Below are 19,297 nucleotides of genomic sequence, written 5' to 3'. Positions count from 1 at the left end.
GAACGCAGGAAGAGTTCCGGACGCTCATATCTTTAATGCTGAACATTTGTTTTATCAATGTAAGTGCGATATTCTATATTTAATAAATATAACCTGAATTACTACACTATGGGCGCTCTTTTTATGTAATCCCAATCCATTCAGTTCAAGTGCGGGGCCAGGAGCTACCAACGGTCCATCACCATAGTAGCAAGGCGTTGTCACCCCTTAAGGGGTCTGGCTTCTTGTGAGTGTTCACCCTGAGGGGGGAGGCACGAGTGGAGACACCAACTTGCACTTACTGGGGGCTGTGTTTTGGGAAGTCGGGCTCACCATAAAAGTATCCTCACTGGAACAATCGTATCCATCAGCTAACAGGATTCTTGTTAGACGGCACTTATCCACCACCCACAGACCACTATAGGCAACACGGCCCACATACCAGGGAGAGAGGGATTCCTGAATAGAAGCCCTCTTGTGGATACATACAAAGATTGGGCATAAGGAAAAGACTGCTGCACCTTGCTGATTGCACTTTGTTGCACTTAAGCACTTTTGTTTTTTGTATCATTGCACAGTTTAGCACATTATCTAGCACTGTAGCACTTTTTTGATAAGGTTTCTGTATGCACTATATTACTGGTAACACTAATATTTTGTTGATAATAGCACAATTCTGTTGATAACTATTTTTAGTATGTGCACTGCCAATAATCCACTGCATAATATGTGGTAATCACGTTGACACTTCTATACACATCTTTTACTACCACGTCCCGGCTTTGGGGGGGTGACTTCCCAAACCCATCCATTTAGACACCTAGGGTGGAGATTTATTTTAGCACAGACAGCGCCATTCCTCACCTTTATATAAACACTTCCATACATCCTAGGAGTCTTCAGGAGAGGAGGGGAGGGGAGAAGTTTTCTCAGCTAAGCACACTCTCACCAAAATAAAGTATAGAGACATGGATGGATGGGGAGTTTGCTTTTAATATTAAAAATTAATTAGATAGTGTTTTTGGTTTGTGGTGCTCAGATGCAGTGAAGATCCGCTTTGAGCACTTATTAGAATTTGGAAATGTATTTTTAATACAGTCAGTATGCATACCTAAATATCACTTTATAAGGGCTTCATGTAGTCCCCAGTAAAGCAGCACTCAGACTGGGAGAGGGAGGGTCAATCCTTAGAGCCAATCAAGGTTCCTGTGCTTTGAACATTGCTTGTTGGTCTAATACTGTGCACTTACTCACAGAAGACAAGAACAAAGGGATGACCTCATCATTCTACGGCATATGTGTCAAACACAAGGCCCGCAGGCTGAATCCGGCCCTCCAGGCCATTTCATGTGGTCTTCGCACCCCTTCTGCAGCTGCAGGAGAGTTCCAGCCCTCCTTTGGTCCTCCTCTAGACCCTGCACTTTTTGCTTCCCAGCAACGGCACAAGGTAAGGGGGTGTACTGTGATGTAAGGGGAACTCTTGACTTCTGATGGTGGAGGGGCTCTTGAAATTAATAATGATCGAACGGTTCGGGTCGACCATCGGTTCGACCCGAACATTGACTGTTCGAAATTCGGCCGAATTTCAAACTTTTTGCTGAAAAAGTTCGGAATTCGGCAACCAGAACCGACCAAAATGCAATGGGTCAGGAACTGGGTTTTAAAAGCCTGTGATTGGACCAGAACCATCAGTAAAAGCCAATTGAGGGGGCAGGAGGATGCTAGGAATGTGATTGGAGTGACCAGGGGGTCCAGAGGCCAATCAGTAGTGAATACGCCCCCCAGTATATAAGATAGCCCCGCCAAATCTCTAGCACTTTAATACAGGGCTGTGGAAGAGAATGGAAGCAGTTCTGTTACTCCTGCTTCAAAGTGTCATTTAGCAACTATTAGTGTGAGGAAAGGGATATCTAGTGTAGTTAGGGTACTATTTTCCACTATAGTTAGATTTACGTAATAATCTAGTTTCTGTAAGAAAAGTGTTACGTGTCAGGGGACTGTAGTGTAGTGTAGGGTTAACTGACTCTGACTGCTATGGCAGGGTGACCAAACCCTTCCATTTCAGGGTGACTGCCATAGAAAAAAGATTGTTTCGATTAGAATTGCAGTAGAGCAGGATAGTGGCTTCGCTCCTTTCACACCTGGCCGTTTTTGTTGCAGGTGTTTTATTGGGCTTTTTTTGTGGACGTTATTGGAGGCAGGCATGACATCTGAACTTCTGTGTAGGGGTATATATACACACACACATGTATGTTTATATACACATACACATACTGTATATAGGTGTGAAAGTAGCAGAACCCTATGGCTGCGCTAATGAAATTATTAACAGGCATAGGACTTCGCTCCTTTTACACCTAAATGTGTGTATGTGTATAAATACATATAAGTGTGTGTGTATATATACCCCTATACACAAGTTCAGATGTTATGCCTGCCTCCAAAGACGCCCAAAAAATGCCCAAAAAAAACGCCTGCAACAACACACCTGGGCGTTTTTGTAGCAGGCGTTTTTTTGGGCATTTTTTGGGCGTCTTTGGAGGCAGGCATAACATCTGAACTTGTGTATAGGGGTATATATACACACACACTTATATGTATTTATACACATACACACATATAGGTGTGATAGGAGCGAAGTCCTATGCCTGTTAATAATTTCATTAGCGCAGCCATAGGGTTCTGCTACTTTCACACCTATATATGTGTATGTGTATATATACATACATGTGTGTGTGTATATATACCCCTACACAGAAGTTCAGATGTTATGCCTGCCTCCAAAGATGCCCAAAAAATGCCCAAAAAAATGCCTGCTACAAAAACGCCCAGGTGTGTTGTTGCAGGCGGTTTTTTTTTGGGCATTTTTTGGGCGTCTTTGGAGGCAGACATAACATCCAAACTTGTGTATAGGGGTATATATACAAACACACACTTATATGTATTTATACACATACACACATATAGGTGTGAAAGTAGCGAAGTCCTATGCCTGTTAATAATTAGCGCAGCCATAGGATTCTGCTACTTTCACACCTATATATGTGTATGTGTATATATACATACATGTGTGTGTGTATATATACCCCTACACAGAAGTTTTCAAAAGTTCGATCATCCCTACTTGACATCTGATGTAAGAGGGGGTGGGGTGCTCTGGACATCTAATCTTACAGATTCAGCCAGCCCTTTGAGGGAAATCATAATGCTGATGAGGACCAAGAAGAAATTGAGTTTTACACCCCTGTTCTATGGCTTCCCTTTCATCAATTAATTTCATGGGCCTGGTTGGGGAAGCAAGCAAACAGAATTTCAGCAGCCATATCTCCGTATAGTCACCTGGTAAGGAACATATGTGAAATATATCATTTTAATTATGTTTTTTTTTTTTTAAAGTGTGTTTTAAAAAACGCAAGGGTTCTGGATGCATGTCAGCATTGTATTTGTATATCTGCCCTTGCCTATATCATATTTGTTCTTCATGGAGGAATACTAATACTGATGGACTCTGTATCAGACAGTATGGTTGCAGCAGTTCCTGTTGATCTTAACATAATGAGTTGGTAGGCAAGCAATTCGCCATTCAAACAATTCTTGTGTATGAAGTGTCTTGGAGCTATCTGTGTGGATCAGGAATGTGCACCAAGCACCCTCTTTATGTGTTAATGTGTATGAAGCCTTACAACACTGATCTTTAGAACATAGACACTGCTGGCACAGCAGCTTGTTGAAATACTAGCTGGAGGAACATTACAAATCTATCAGCTTGTAGAATACATCTGTTAATGATTTACTTTTCATGTATACTAATAAATACCTTGTATATAGTAGTGTGTGGAATACAACCATCACAAATGTATAGACTGATAAAATGAATCATTTACATTCTTGTGTAATACTTTTTTACATGTGTAACTTGAGTATTGTTTTTTCTAGTTTACTTGTCTAGCATTACTATAATAACTTTACTAGCCACTTGCTTACTGGGCACATATACCCCCTTCCTGCCCAGGCCAATTTTCAGCTTTCAGCGCTGTCACTCTTTGAATGACAATTGCACGGTCATGCTACACTGTACCCATATGACATTTTTATAATTTTTTTTCACACAAATAGAGCTTTCTTGGGGTAGTATTTTAATCATCACTGGGTTTTTTTATTTTTTGCTAAACAAACAAAAAAGACCAAAAATTTGGAAGAAAAAAAACAGTTTTCATAGTTTGTTACAAAATTTTGCAAACAGGTAAGTTTTCTACTTCATTGACGTGCGCTGATGATGCTGCACTGATGGGCACTGATAGGCTGCACTGATAGGCACTGATTAGGTGGCACTGATGGAGTGGCACTGGTAGGCACTGCTCAGGGGGGCACTGATGAGGATAATAGGTAGCAATGAAGGGCACTGACAGGTAGCACTGATAGGCGGCACTAGTGGGCACTGGTAGGTGGTACTAGTGGTCACTGGCTAGCAGTACTGAGGGGCACTGGTTAGGAGCACTGGTTAGCAGCACTGACAGTCATTGTGTGGGACCGATGTCCCTTTTACAAAAGCCGGCTTCTGTTTACATTATGTGATCAGCTGTCATTGGCTGACTGCTGAGCATGTGGTAAAGAGCTAGGATCGGCCCTTTACTCCGGTCTGTAATCAGCCGAGTCCCAAGGACTCAGAGATCACAAAGTGCGCCTGCCGCAGGGGCGTGCGGGCAGTGCAAGAATGGGTGGACATCCATGTATGTCCTCTTGGTATTTTAAGCCTGTGCTGTAGCCGTTTTTCAGCTATAGCACGGGCACCAAGTGGTTAATATGTGATTCCCTTTTTTAAGTTCACAGGGAAGTACAATATTGCCTATACTAATTTAGAAGAGCAATATTATGTGTTGGTAGGCAGGTGCAGTTTATTTTCTCCACTGCAGGTGGTGCTCAACCTCAGCAGCTCTGTAGCTGGAGAGGAAGTAAAGAGGACCTGGTTCTTCTAAGACTGGTAAATCATGACTTTACTTTTGAGCTCCTGCTGGCCATGAATGCCCTGAAATACGCTGCCTTCTCCAAGTTCTGTGGATTATGGATAGTTAAACGTAAGGCCTTTCTGAGCATAACTACATGATGGTGATGAATAATGTACTCCAATCCTTGTAGATTCAGATTCCTTTAAATACTATGGACTTATTACTCTACACTCAAACAGCTTGTATTTCCTTTTTGAAAATTCAATACAAATCTATTGTTTAAAAAAAAGAGGACCTGGTTCCTCTATGATTTCCTGGGTCACTTGGGGAAGCAATCTGGTTGGATGCTGTTGCTCCATGTGACTTTGGCAGCCATCTTAGGCCAGCCAAAGCCTTTTTAAGGCCCTGGCCCCCGTGTTTGGCATGGTTTATTCAAATGGTTAGTATAGAGAAACTGTTAGGGACAGTACTAGTGGTAGGGAAAGGTCCCCGATGAGGAGGAAAAGCGTGGGGGTCGCATCTCTTCTGGACATCTTCCTGACTGGGCACTAAATGGCCGGGCTGCATTCTGCCCCTTTCTACAGACACTGTCACACTGGCTGAAACCTGCTCTGTTCACGTTGCTGTAAACGTGAGTGCACCTGGTTGGACAGTCTTCCCACTGGGATTGTTGTAAACTGTTGCTGCATTGCTTCAGTACAAGTTTAATATTGCACCTGACTGTGTTAATTATTGCTGCCACACCATGCTGCACCCCATCTACATGTTGACTAGTATATTAAAATATATACATTTATAATTTCCAGCTCGAACATTTTGTTTGGACCTGCCATTTGGATGATGTACTGGCAGTCACACAATATTGCTTATTTTGTTGAATGGCATAATCATCATCCACATATTAGAAGTGAAGGGTAGAATGGCCTTGTGTTTCCCTCGCTGGTCTCAAGCTGTCCCTCATAGCTAAAATATGAGTATTGTAAAGTCTACATCCAAAAATCCCCAAAAAAAGAGTATTGGTAGATATTGGGTTGTAACTCCTCTACTTGTTTGTGGGCTGGGTCTACTGTGCCAGTGCACATGGTGGTATACTTCACGCACAGCATGCTCATCAATGCCTGGGACCAGACAGTGACTGTGGGCATTTGAAGAACCAAACATCAAGGCAGTTCTCCAACTTAGAGATGAGGTCTACCGTGTGCAGTGTTGAAAACAAAAGCACAAAAAGTCCCATTGGGGTTTGAGCGAGGCATATACATATAGAAAGTACCAGAGTAGCAGTTATAGAAATAGGTAAAATGATACAAATTTTATTTATAAACCTATAGTGAATATGTATGTGATATGATAATAATATCTTATATTATATTCATAGAAAAAATAATCCTTGTGCTTTCCTTTCTGCTGATGAAGAAATTATCCAAGATTTTGAAACATGTTGGGATGTCCAGCTGAACAACTATCAGTATGCTCATCCACAGATGAGAACTGTATAGCAATTGTTCTAGACTGTTAGCACTATATTTTACACTGTTGTGTCATTTATACATTTTTATTGTTTAGAGTGATTGTTTCTACTCACTCTTTTTACACTAGAGGTTTATAAATAAAATTTGTATCATTTTACCTATTTCTATAACTGCTACTCTGGTACTTTCTTTATGTGTATGCCTCGCTCAAACTCCAATGGGACTTTTTTTGCTTTTGTTCTAAACACTTTTTTTTTGGGGGGGGGGGGGTGGCATGACACTGCTCTAGCCTCTTTCCTCTATCTATATCTTTGTTATCTATGTGCAGTGTTTAAGTGCAGGGTTCCTCTGACATGTGGTTTGTCCCACTCCCACGCAGCCACACAACATACATGAATATTTTTCTTTAGGAGGGAGGTGCAGAGCCTGCCCCAATTCCACCATCCTCTGTCACCATACTCCCAGTAACAGAAGAAAGTCCCCCTGAGCACATAGCAGGGCCTATGTGTGCTCTTCAACTCTTTCCGTACCCCGTTACCAGGCCTTAGATCTCCGTAATGCTAGTCTTCTCCCGGTTACCATAGGAGACCGACTGCTAAAGAGAGAGCCAGAGAATTAATCCCCTTGGTACAGGAGGACCTCTCACCTAACCAGCTATCATGCCAAATGACAAGTAGCTGTAGCTGTTCATCTCTTCCGTTATGAATGGCAACTACCTCCTCTTCTTTGCCTTGCTAAGGTAACCTATTGTAGCAATGATACTCATACCCCATAGTGCAATTACAGACCCAGGTTATTTAGGATACACCAAGACCCAACATGCACCCCTTTAAATAACTTCAGACCAGGCTCAGAGCAGTTGAAACAACTTTACTGTGAATTTTAGCATGGCAGTTACAACAGAGCTAAACATCCTTTCCTTATTTAAACCTGACTGTTGCTGCCCTAGCATACCTGAACAGGTACAGTCCTTAAGGTTTAAGTCCTTAAATGTAAGATCCAGAAAGGTTGTTTCCATCATAACGGTATCATAACTGTATTTACAGCACAGGGAGAGAGGCAGAGCCCAGAAAAAGTGGGAACTGCAAAAACAGGTTTAACCCCTTCCCAGCCTAGGCCAGCCATGACTAACTAATTTACAGTAGGCAACCGGTCTACATCTTTGTCAATTCACCTCAAAAGATAAGCATATGACTAGAGGATAGTCAGTGCAGTGCCAGATTGTTGGGCAGAAAATTTGGTTTCTGCTGTGTGGCGTTGGGAGGGGGGGGGGTTAAACACCAGGGCTAAATACCTCAGCAGTGTAACATTTATATATATGTAACATTTATATATATGTAACATTCATATGTAACGTCCTGTGATTGGTGGGCAAGCTCGGGTTGGCCGCAATGAGAGTGAATGCAGCTGTCAAAATGAAGCACTGATTTTGGGGTGAGCGGGGCCGATATGTCAGGCTCTGCCCCTTTGTCTTCTTTATAGACAAACAGCCACTGGCCAGGAAGGAAGGTGGCAGGGGACGGGACCATATGTAACTACTGTATATGCACCCACAGCGGTGTATAATAAACCTGAATTATAATAAACCTGAATCATACACCACTGTGGGTGCACATGCAGTAGTTACAATTGGTCCCGCCACGTTCCCCCCGGTCAGCAATGGTCCAAAGGTGACGGAGGGGGGCTGTGTAATGCAAAAGGGGTCCAGAGGTGTGGGGGGAGCTGTGTCATTTAAAAGGGGTCCAGAGGTGTGGAGGGGCCCTGTGTAATGTAAAGGGGTCCATCAAAATGCTCTAATTGGTGTTACACTCACCTTTAATCCAGTGCCGGGCAAAGCTCCCTGGCGCTGATCTTCACGCCCCTTCTAATGTTGGAAAGGGATGTTGTGGGATCAAATTTACCTTCAGGCTTAAGCCCCTGGTCTTTTTGCTACCTAGCAGCCCCCCTGCTGTAGGGATTGCTGATCCTGCATGTCCTAACAAGAGCTGCCTTCCTCCTGGGCTCCCCTGTCACCCATGGGTATGGCTGCTTAAACACACTGCCCCCCCCCCACCACATACTCTGCCAATCAGAGGTTATGACACAACAGGGCTCTGCAGCACTGTACCCAATGAGGGTGCTGCTGACATCTCTATCCTCACCCACCACATGTGCCTGACTCCCTATACTGTGCCGGGAGGAAACTGTAGATGGCATGGGTAGTATGCTTAGGATGGGACACAGGTGAGCTGTGCCATGGCTGCTCAGTATCATAGTGGCTCTGTACAGCATTGTCTATGGGAGCTGTATAGTGTGTGCTGGGGGCAGACTAAATCTGTATTAGGACACACCTGAAGTGTGGATATGGGGTGAACACTTCAACTTACTGCTCTCTCTTCTATTATCTTTGTGGGCATGAAGAGTTCTGTACAGCTTATCACTCTGAAATAAGGTAATCTCTGGTCGCCAGAGCCCCCCTCCCCCCCTTACATCAAAGTTCCCCTTTACAAGGAAGGCTGCAGCATTCCCCTTTACATCAAAGGTCCCCTTGCAGGTGCTCTGGTCAGATGAAACCAAAATCGAACTTTTTGGCAACAATGCAAAACTTTATGTTTGGCGTAAAAGCCACACAGCTCATCACCCTGAACACACCATCCCCACTGTCAAACATGGTGGTGGCAGCATCATGGTTTGGGCCTGCTTCTCTTCAGCAGGGACAGGGAAGATGGTTAAAATTGATGGGAAGTTGGATGGAGCCAAATACAGGACCATTCTGGAAGAAAACCTGATGGAGTCTGCAAAAGACTGGGACGGAGTTTTGTCTTCCAACAAGACAATGATCAAAAACATAAAGCAAAATCTACAATGGAATGGTTCACAAAAAACATATCCAGGTGTTAGAATGGCCAAGTCAAAGTCCAGACCTAAATCCAATCGAGAATCTGTGGAAAGAACTGAAAACTGCTGTTCACAAACGCTCTCTCCATCCAACTTCTCTGAGCTCGAGCTTTTTTGCAAGGAGGAATGGGCAAAAATTTCAGTCTCTTGATGTGCAAAACTGATAGAGACATACCCCAAGCGACTTACTGCTGTAATTGCAGCAAAAGGGGGCGCTACAAAGTATTAACTTAAGGGGGCTGAATAATTTTGCACGCCCAATTTTTCAGTTTTTTATTTGTTAAAAAAGTTTGAAATATCCAATAAATTTCGTTCCACTTCATGATTGTGTCCCACTTGTTGTTGATTCTTCAAAAAAAATTACAGTTTTATATCTTTATGTTTGAAGCCTGAAATGTGGCAAAAGGTTGAAAAGTTCAAGGGGTCCGAATACTTTCGCAATGAACTATATATATATATATATATATATATATATATATACTGTATATACACATACATACCCTATGTTTAATGATCTTTGCTTAAAGAAGAATTGTCTAGAGAGAATTCTAAAAACTGTGAATTCATAGTTCAAAGGATTTAAGGCTCTTAACCACTTGCCGACCGCCGCACGACTATCTACGGCGGCGGTCAGCCCCTCACAGGCAAAGTGACGTAGGTCTACGTCGCTCGCCTGTGAGGGTTTAGGGAGCGAGCGCGCGCCGCCGGAGGCGCGCTCCCGCTCCCGCGTGGTCACGGACCCCCCCGCGCGCGTGACCGGCGGACCCGATCGCCGCCGGCCACTCTGCGATCAGCGGGGGAGAGGGAGATAGTCAGGCAGCTTGTGTAAACAAGCTGCCTGTCATTCTCCTCTCTGTATGAGAGCTGATCACATGGATCTACTATGTAGATCCATTGATCACTCTGCATACAGTTGAAGCCACAGCCAATCACAGTTAGAATCACGCCCCTAGGGACACACACAGCCCCTCCCTCTCAAATAAAGTTAACCCCTTCACTACCAGTGCATTTTTACAGTAACAGTGCATATGTATAGCACTGATTACTGTAGAAATGTCACTGGTAACCCCAAAAGTGTCAAAAATGTCAGTCAAGGGTCCGATCTGTCCGCCGCAATGTCGCAGTACCGCAAAAAAAATCGCAGATCGCCGCCATTACGCGTTAAAAAAAAAAACAACAAAAATGACAAAAATCTTTCCCTTTGTTAGTAAACGCAATAACTTTTGCGCAAACCAATCAAAATACGCTTTTTGCGATTTTTTTTACCAAACATAGGTAGCATAAAACAAATTGGCCGAAAATATTAAAAAATTTTGATTTTTACATTTTTTTTTGGGGGAATTTCATATAAAAAAAAGGGAAAAATATTGCTATTTTTGCAAAATTTACGCTCTTTTTTTGTTTATAGCGCGTGATCAAAAAATCGCACAGGTGATCAAATACCACCAAAAGAAAGCTCTGTTTGTGGGAAAAAAAGGACGCCAAATTCGTTTCGGTACAGCGTCGCACGACCGCGCAATTGTCCGTTAAAGTCACGCAGTGCCGAATCGCAAAATGCCCTCTGGTCGTTTAGCAGCCAAATCCTCCGGGGCTTAAGTGGTTAATATATGCAATTTACACAGTTCATTTTTATGGGGCCTCATGTCCAAGTTTTGCCTTAAGCCTCACAAAGCCTAGAGCCGCCTCTGGCTGCATTGAAGCAATGTAGTGAGCAAGTAAATCCCTGCCCTTCAGGGGGAAGCATTTGGACTGCCTCTGGCTGGAGAGCTGTATTTCTCTGGCTGAGAAATGCTTGGACTCTGAACCCTTACAGGTGGGCACAGGTCGCTGCAGGCACTCTTTCCTAGGACTTATTAATGCAACCCTGTTATATGTTACTCTTCGCTTAGGAAAGGTTTCACCTTGCATGAGCATGGCATAATCTAAGGGGTGCTTTATATTTATTCAGTAAAATATTGACAGCAAGAATGAATCTGGACATTACAGTATTCTTCTGACCATAGTGGACATAACCTGTATAGTGAGCTTGTGCCCAAGGAGTGTAGGGGCCCTAGCTACTGGCACAGCAGGTTGGATATGCCACAGAGTCTAGGTTAAGTGGACTGGGTTGCCTTTGGGGGGTCTGGAAGGGAAAGAGCCAATGGTGGACCATGAAGGGAGACTCTAGTAGGCCAGAGGACTCCACCTAAGCTGGGCTGAAAGGGATTAAAAAGTGGATGTGTTTACCTATTACATTACAGAAGCCTGTGATCATTGAAGTTCTGCACACAAATCAGCTTCCAGTAAACTTTCTTTGGCTCCTTTAGTTGCAAGTGACAACATTACTGCCTGTTTTTAAAGACAAGTCCTATTTAGAACGGTGCCTAGTGATACCCTGATAACTATATCCTCACCTGCTAGTTTGCAGAACATTTTTACAATGTTACTCATAGTAATAAAGTATACACAGTATATTATACAAACAATGCACAGATTGATAAAAACAAGACAAACTGCAATAGTGTTTCACATCATGCAGTAATCCCTTGCTAACATAGCACCCGATTAAGTTTTCAAATGTGCCAACATGAGTGAATGAGTGAGGTGTTACTGCAGTCTATTTAGCCACTTAGCTCCATTATTTTATTCCTTGTATGCATTGCTATCCACCTTTTTTAATAGGACAAAAAGTAATGTTAGAATGCTGTAACTCACAGCAACCAATCAGAATGCTTCTCTCAATGGTCTTCCTTTGGCAAAATTATACAAATCTGGTTTGTTATGGATTACTGACTGATACCGAATGTTCAATGTAGTGTAGAACAACGTTCTGACATTAACAATGAACGTCTCTTCTTTGCTACATTTTGATCTTCTAAACATTCCATAGAAAGCATTTGTTATATATCTGTTTAATATGTACAACATAGAACCTTGCTGATCATGCCAGAAGTTCAGAGTTGTCCTGCATGTTGTGCATTCTTTCTGAGGTATTTAAAGAATCTGAATAGCTCTCCTAGTTCTTTTTTAGACTTTAGAATAATTAGAGTTGTAAAGATAGGAGAGTGGGAGGGTTTGCGTACTTTAGTATAAGACAGCTGAGCAGGGCTGACACCACTCAGTCCACAAAAAATGTTGTGTGTTGCCAGCCTACAACAGGAATTAGGAGCTGACTGCATTTCTGGCAAATCAACAAGTACTTAGGGTCTTTAGTGGCATAAAACATGGAGTAATGTGCATCTATTTCACAGATGTACTGAATATGTCTTTTTTTTTTTTTTCGCCCTGACATACAGGGGTAGATCTATTTAATCTGGAGAGTGCACAATGTGGTGCAGCTGTGCATAGCAATCAATCAGTTTCCAGTTTTTTTGTCCAAAATTGAACAAGCTGAAATTAGAAACTGATCGACTACTATGCACAGCTGCACCAGATGTTGCACTTTCCAGTTTTAGTAAATCAACCCCACAGTTTAAGTCCATTGGCAGATCAGACAGATGTTTCATATGCAGCACATGTTCTTCTAAGATAACAATAACAGTGTGCAGGGTGCACGTATACATTGAAAAGAAAGCAACCAATAGGACTTCAGTTTTTTTGCAGCGAGGTCAGTGAGAAACTACTTCTGACTGGGGGCTAAACATTACTAAAGAATGTTTAGGAACTCTTCTCCAGTCTTCCTGTAAGTCCTGGCTGTCTGATTTCTTCACTGTAGTGTAGTGGTTGGACCTATAGATACTGTTAATATAGTTTTCTACATGCATTTTTTTTGTTTTTGGTAATCAGCTGAAATGATTATGCACCATGAAAGTGAATGCATTAAGGAAAACACTTGGAATTAGGGCAGTCCCTCTCTCCCTTGGGCGTGCAACAATTCTGCTCACCAGCTTGGATGCCAAGACACGTAGAAATGTTCTGCTCTTCAAAGTCTTGCTGGGTTCGTAAAATTAAATCTATCAGAGGTCCAGGACAGTTAACAACCAGTACAGATATTGTGAATCACACACATTCCTCCCTTTTAGATTTCCTTCAGACCATTGAAATCAGCTCATAATAAGAGCTTTCATGTAGAAGGGAATGAAGTGGAACTTAACAAAGCAACCAGATCTCTGGGGCCTTTTTCGGAAATGTGTCAGGGGGAAGGCATTAAAAATCTGTCCAAGTACACAAGCAGGACAAAAGAGGAAGGAAGTGAGAGGCACCTACTGCAACCCTAATTTATCAGAGGCATCACCAAGCTCTTCACTGGTTTACAAAAGGTGAGTTCCTGCAATTCTCAGGTCACTGGTTCTAAACATTAATGTACAGCAATTGCTTGTCAAGTACCCAAGCTGTATGTCAGTTTATTGAGGCTGCCTGCAAAATTGACTGAGCTTATGCTATGAGACCAATCAATGAGCAATTATACAATACAAAGGTAAGGAACCAATCTGACTTCATTGAACCCTAATCAGTTTAGAAGCTCTTTATTGGTTGTTGCCGGTTAGTGCACATTGTACAATGCTGTTTGCGATACTGAAAAAGTCTGTACATTTATGTATATTACAAAAGTTATGCATAAATATATAAATATATCTATATATAATTTTTTTTCCCTCTTAAGTATTTTAAACAATACAAATATACCTGCGGACGTGTGCTATGGTTTGCAAAAACTACTACTTTAACAAGCAGAAGTACCTTATGAGCCAAAGTCTAAATTACTGCAGCTCTTGATTTAAGCCATTTCATTTCAGAGGTGGCTCTAAAGGTACTCTTACCACTGTTTAATTAATTGTGTATACACCTGTCCAAGCACTTCAGAGAGGGGTGAGAATTGCAGAAGAAATGCAATTGCATTCAAGTAACAAACCTTGTGAGAGTTATCAGTGTACTCGGATGGTCTTTTCAAATGTATTTAAATGTAGAGCGGGGCAGGCAGGAGAGTAGGCAGACACTACTGGTGCCACTTATCTCAGCAAAGAACAATAGCAGTTGGGTTTTGTAGCTACATCAATCAATTGTCTTTACTTAGTAAAATACCAAAAGAGAAAATCTATTGTGTGCCAGATTACTGTTTCACATATCGCATAGATTACAGTTTTAAACTCTATCTAGATAAAAAATTGTACGATACGGAAAGCAAAAGGTGCTCTTTTTACTCATGATGTTTTAATGCTGACATCTTTATTCAGTGGAAGGTGTATTTTGGGGATAGCATTATTTTCAATGTCTGCAAATATCTCTGGATTAATTTGATTTATTTAATTATTGCTTTTCAAGTTTTTTAAAGTACATTCAAGCATATTTAAGAGGTGGGTTAAACAATAATTGGGGTTTGTATACAACCACACGTGTAAATTTAAGGATTAAAGACATGGGACTATACAACCCCACAACCACCCTGATTCCACCCAACTATTACCATCTGATCAATCATGATAGTAAAGAAAACCATGAAATTGAAGTGTGAAAAATTATAGCTATGATCCCTTTATGTGGGTTTTAAAACAAGTGTGATAACCTTTAACCTTCATTGTACCATACCATTAACAATAAACACAGACTAATATCACCAATAAAACTTTAAACATACCACCTGCTCAGTCTTTTAGGACTTGAGCACCAAGTAACTGTACCAACCACTAGGTACCACCATAAATACTGTCCACCCACACCTTTGGGGCGACATTACCACAATAAAGTTAGGGAGGGAGACAAAAAGAGGGAGGGGAGATGACCGTTTGATTGAAGATTCACTGTTGTACCAGGCTACAGATGTTAACACCTACTGTATAAAGGAAAACACTTCATGCCTATTGGTTGCTTGAATGACTTTCACATTTTGTTTCTAAGCATTTTATTTATTTATTTTTTTAACATTTTCGCTGATCTACTTTTAAACTCAGTTGGCCAGACCCTTTCTGCAATTTTTCCATTGCTTTTTTATTTTTCCTTTATAGCTTTCAGAGTTTGTAAAAGACTCCCCATACCAAATATTTTCTTGAAAGCACACGACCAGTAGAATAAAAAGAAGGTGCTACCGTTTTTAAGGCCCTGTTATATTTGCGAAAATGTTTGTCAAACAATATTTTCTGTGAAAATTCACTAAAATCATTATTGGCAGATAAAAACACGTTAATAAATACCAAATATTTGTAAATAAAAATTGCGCTTTTTTGTGAAATGCTGAAAATCAAATGTAGACAAAAATTTAAATATCCAAACCCCCCCCCCCCCACCCCCAAACAATATATTTTCGGAAAGCACATGACCAATAGAATAAAAAGAAGGTGCTACTGATTTTTAAGGCTCCACGATATTTGCACAAATGTTCATCAAACAGGATTTTTGCTAAAGAATACACTAAACCCATTATTAAGATAAGAACATAGTACATTTTACAATATTCCTTCTAACTTCCTACTAAATATAAAATCTCAACCTGTGTTGAGTTAATAAATAACAAATATTTGTAATTTTTAAATTGTGCCTTTTTACAAAATGGCTAAAATCAAACATTTGCAAAAATGTAAATATTCAAATTGCTCTAAAAATCCAAAGGACTTCATTTTTCACTTACAGCTTTCGGAGCTTGTAAAAGACCCCTCAAACCATATATTTTCTGAAAGCACATGACCAGGAGAATAAAAAAAGGTGCTACTAATTTTTAAGGCCACGTAATATTTGCGCAGATGTTTAAGACAGCACAACTTAGAAGACTCTTGCTAAATGCCTACTAAGGCCTCTTTTACATGGGGTTTACTAAAGCAAACGCCCATGGAAGGCCATGTTTATCTGTGCAGGGATGCACAGGTGTAGCAGCAAAAAGAAGTGAGCGAAAGAGTTAAACTGCCCAGGATCAAAACAGAGACGATCTCCTGGCAATAGTTATCTTCTGTGCTTTCTTATCAGTGACCAGGATGTGAAGTGAGGTGAGGAGAGATGTCCCAGGACCTGAAAAATAAATAGAAAAACCAGCAGAAAGTTTCTGTACTGTTTTATTGTGCTAATTCAATTAAAGCTGTGAACCGTGGAAGAGCATACAGAAAAGAAAGGAGGGGTTGGCTTTAGGGGGTGACAAGTGATATAGGGACACTTGGTTAGCCCCATGTCCCTGGCAAGAACATCAATGAAGGATTAAGAATTCCCAACATTTAATATTTCAAATCTCTAGTGTGATAATCAGCATTTCCAACACACAGCAGTCCTTGCGTTCTTTTTTTCTTAAAGGGAAAATACACTGCATTTGAGTACCGCAAACCAAAAATGCTATTTAATTCATTTTTGATATTAAAATCAAACTCACCCATCCATCCATGTCTCAATGCTTTATTTTGCTGTTGAGATCATTTTGAAAAACACCCCCTAGCTTTTCTGGTAATGGCCATTTTGAATAAGGGCAGATGCTTCATGTAGCACTGGAATTCTTCTGCCCTTAGCTCAGTCATGCAGGCAGGAGGGTGCGCTTAACTCAGAAACCCCCCCCCCCCCAAACAATATATTTTCGGAAAGCACATGACCAATAGAATAAAAAGAAGGTGCTACTGATTTTTAAGGCTCCACGATATTTGCACAAATGTTCATCAAACAGGATTTTTGCTAAAGAATACACTAAACCCATTATTAAGATAAGAACATAGTACATTTTACAATATTCCTTCTAACTTCCTACTAAATATAAAATCTCAACCTGTGTTGAGTTAATAAATAACAAATATTTGTAATTTTTAAATTGTGCCTTTTTACAAAATGGCTAAAATCAAACATTTGCAAAAATGTAAATATTCAAATTGCTCTAAAAATCCAAAGGACTTCATTTTTCACTTACAGCTTTCGGAGCTTGTAAAAGACCCCTCAAACCATATATTTTCTGAAAGCACATGACCAGGAGAATAAAAAAAGGTGCTACCAATTTTTAAGGCCACGTAATATTTGCGCAGATGTTTAAGACAGCACAACTTAGAAGACTCTTGCTAAATGCCTACTAAGGCCTCTTTTACATGGGGTTTACTAAAGCAAACGCCCATGGAAGGCCATGTTTATCTGCGCAGGGATGCACAGGTGTAGCAGCAAAAAGAAGTGAGCGAAAGAGTTAAACTGCCCAGGATCAAAACAGAGATGATCTCCTGACAATAGTTGTCTTCTGTGCCTTCTTATCAGTGACCAGGATGTGAAGTGAGGTGAGGAGAGATGTCCCAGGACCTGAAAAATAAATAGAAAAACCAGCAGAAAGTTTCTGTACTGTTTTATTGTGCTAATTCAATTAAAGCTGTGAACAATGGAAGAGCATACAGAAAAGAAAGGAGGGGTTGGCTTTAGGGGGTGACAAGTGATATAGGGACACTTGGTTAGCCCCATGTCCCTGGCAAGAACATCAATGAAGGATTAAGAATTCCCAACATTTAATATTTCAAATCTCTAGTGTGATAATCAGCATTTCCAACACACAGCAGTCCTTGCGTTCTTTTTTTCTTAAAGGGAAAATACACTGCATTTGAGTACCGCAAACCAAAAATGCTATTTAATTCATTTTTGATATTAAAATCAAACTCACCCATCCATCCATGTCTCAATGCTTTATTTTGCTGTTGAGATCATTTTGAAAAACACCCCCTAGCTTTTCTGGTAATGGCCATTTTGAATAAGGGCAGATGCTTCATGTAGCACTGGAATTCTTCTGCCCTTAGCTCAGTCATGCAGGCAGGAGGGTGCGCTTAACTCAGAAAACCCCTCCGCCCCTCCTGAAGGCTTGTGGGATATATGACATGATGTAGCGGCCCCTTTGGCATCGAGTGAATAACGAGAGGAGAGCTTCTGACGGGTGCAGTACTTTTATTCTTTTGCATCAAAGGTGTGCAGGAGGGTTGAACGTTAATCTCTTTAACACCTTGAGCACCGTAAACCATGAACACCATAAGCACCATAGCACCGTGAAAACTGTAAAACGACATGCAATACATTTGTTTACAGTGATCACCAAAAAGGGGGTGTAACAGGAAGTCAGCTAAATCTGGGAATGTAGTCACAGGAAGGAGATACATTTCCACCTGATTTAGAAAGTCCATTAATTAATTTAGGGTGTTGGCTACAGAGCTAGCCAGCAGGAAGTTGAAAGGCCTTCACCTGTTCAGAATGAGGGAGTTAAGGCTCTATAATTTGTTCAGAGAAATTCCTATTGTTTTGCTGCCTCCAGAAGCTGTGTCCTGAAGCCATGTGGGCTGGGAGCAGGAGGACAGTCAGCGTGTGCCTCCCGACAGGATGTGTGGGCCTGGGAGAAGACCCCCCGGAGTGATGTGTGCCCGGGACGGTAACCAAGGGTGAATACGTCTCAAAGGTGAGAAGACGAACTGTTGATGTGAAAGAAACAAAGGACTGTGTTGCCCTGTGAAGCTATTATAAAAGGACTATTGAGTGTCCGCTGTAGGACAAGGAAGTCTGCCCGACGGTAGGTTGGAGACAGACACTTAGGCAGGTTCCAGTTGTGAGAAGGTAGCCGCCCACAGAGGCAAGGATTTATTTTCTGTTTTATTTTATTTTGGATGTTTTGCTGCATACAGCCTGGTGAAGAAAACACCATTTAATAAACCACACTGTTTGTTTGCAAGCACTTGTCGGCTACCTCTCTGGGAAAACGCACCCCCCAAGGGGTCATCCACACCCGCCACCGAGCTAATCCCTCACATATGGTGGAGGTATGCAGTGGGCATAAGCAGAGATCCCTGCAAGGAAGTGCAAATGTTTGATGAACTTTGTCTGGTGCATGAGATTGCACAATCTATGTGTGCAGGAGAGAAGATCCTGACAGAAAAAAAAAAAGTGTTTTAAAGAGACAGCGGTCTCAAAATTATTTGATGAACTTTGTTGTGTCTGGTGCAAGTGACTGCACAAACTGTGTGCGCAGGAAAAGAGATCTTGCAAGAGAGAGAACAACTACATGTGTTAAAGAGACAGTGGTCTGAAAATTTTTTTGCTGGACTGTGAAAAATTTGTTTGTGGAGTTATTGAAGATGGGGCGATCCAAACGCCTGAAAAATGCAAAGATAGATGAAATGAGAGACCGAATTC

Source organism: Pelophylax lessonae, assembly GCF_965119305.1.
Source record: "Pelophylax lessonae genome assembly, chromosome: 2".
NCBI classification, from domain to species: domain Eukaryota; kingdom Metazoa; phylum Chordata; class Amphibia; order Anura; family Ranidae; genus Pelophylax; species Pelophylax lessonae.
The sequence above is the reverse complement of the archived record's forward strand: the minus strand, read 5'-3'. Positions refer to the sequence as shown.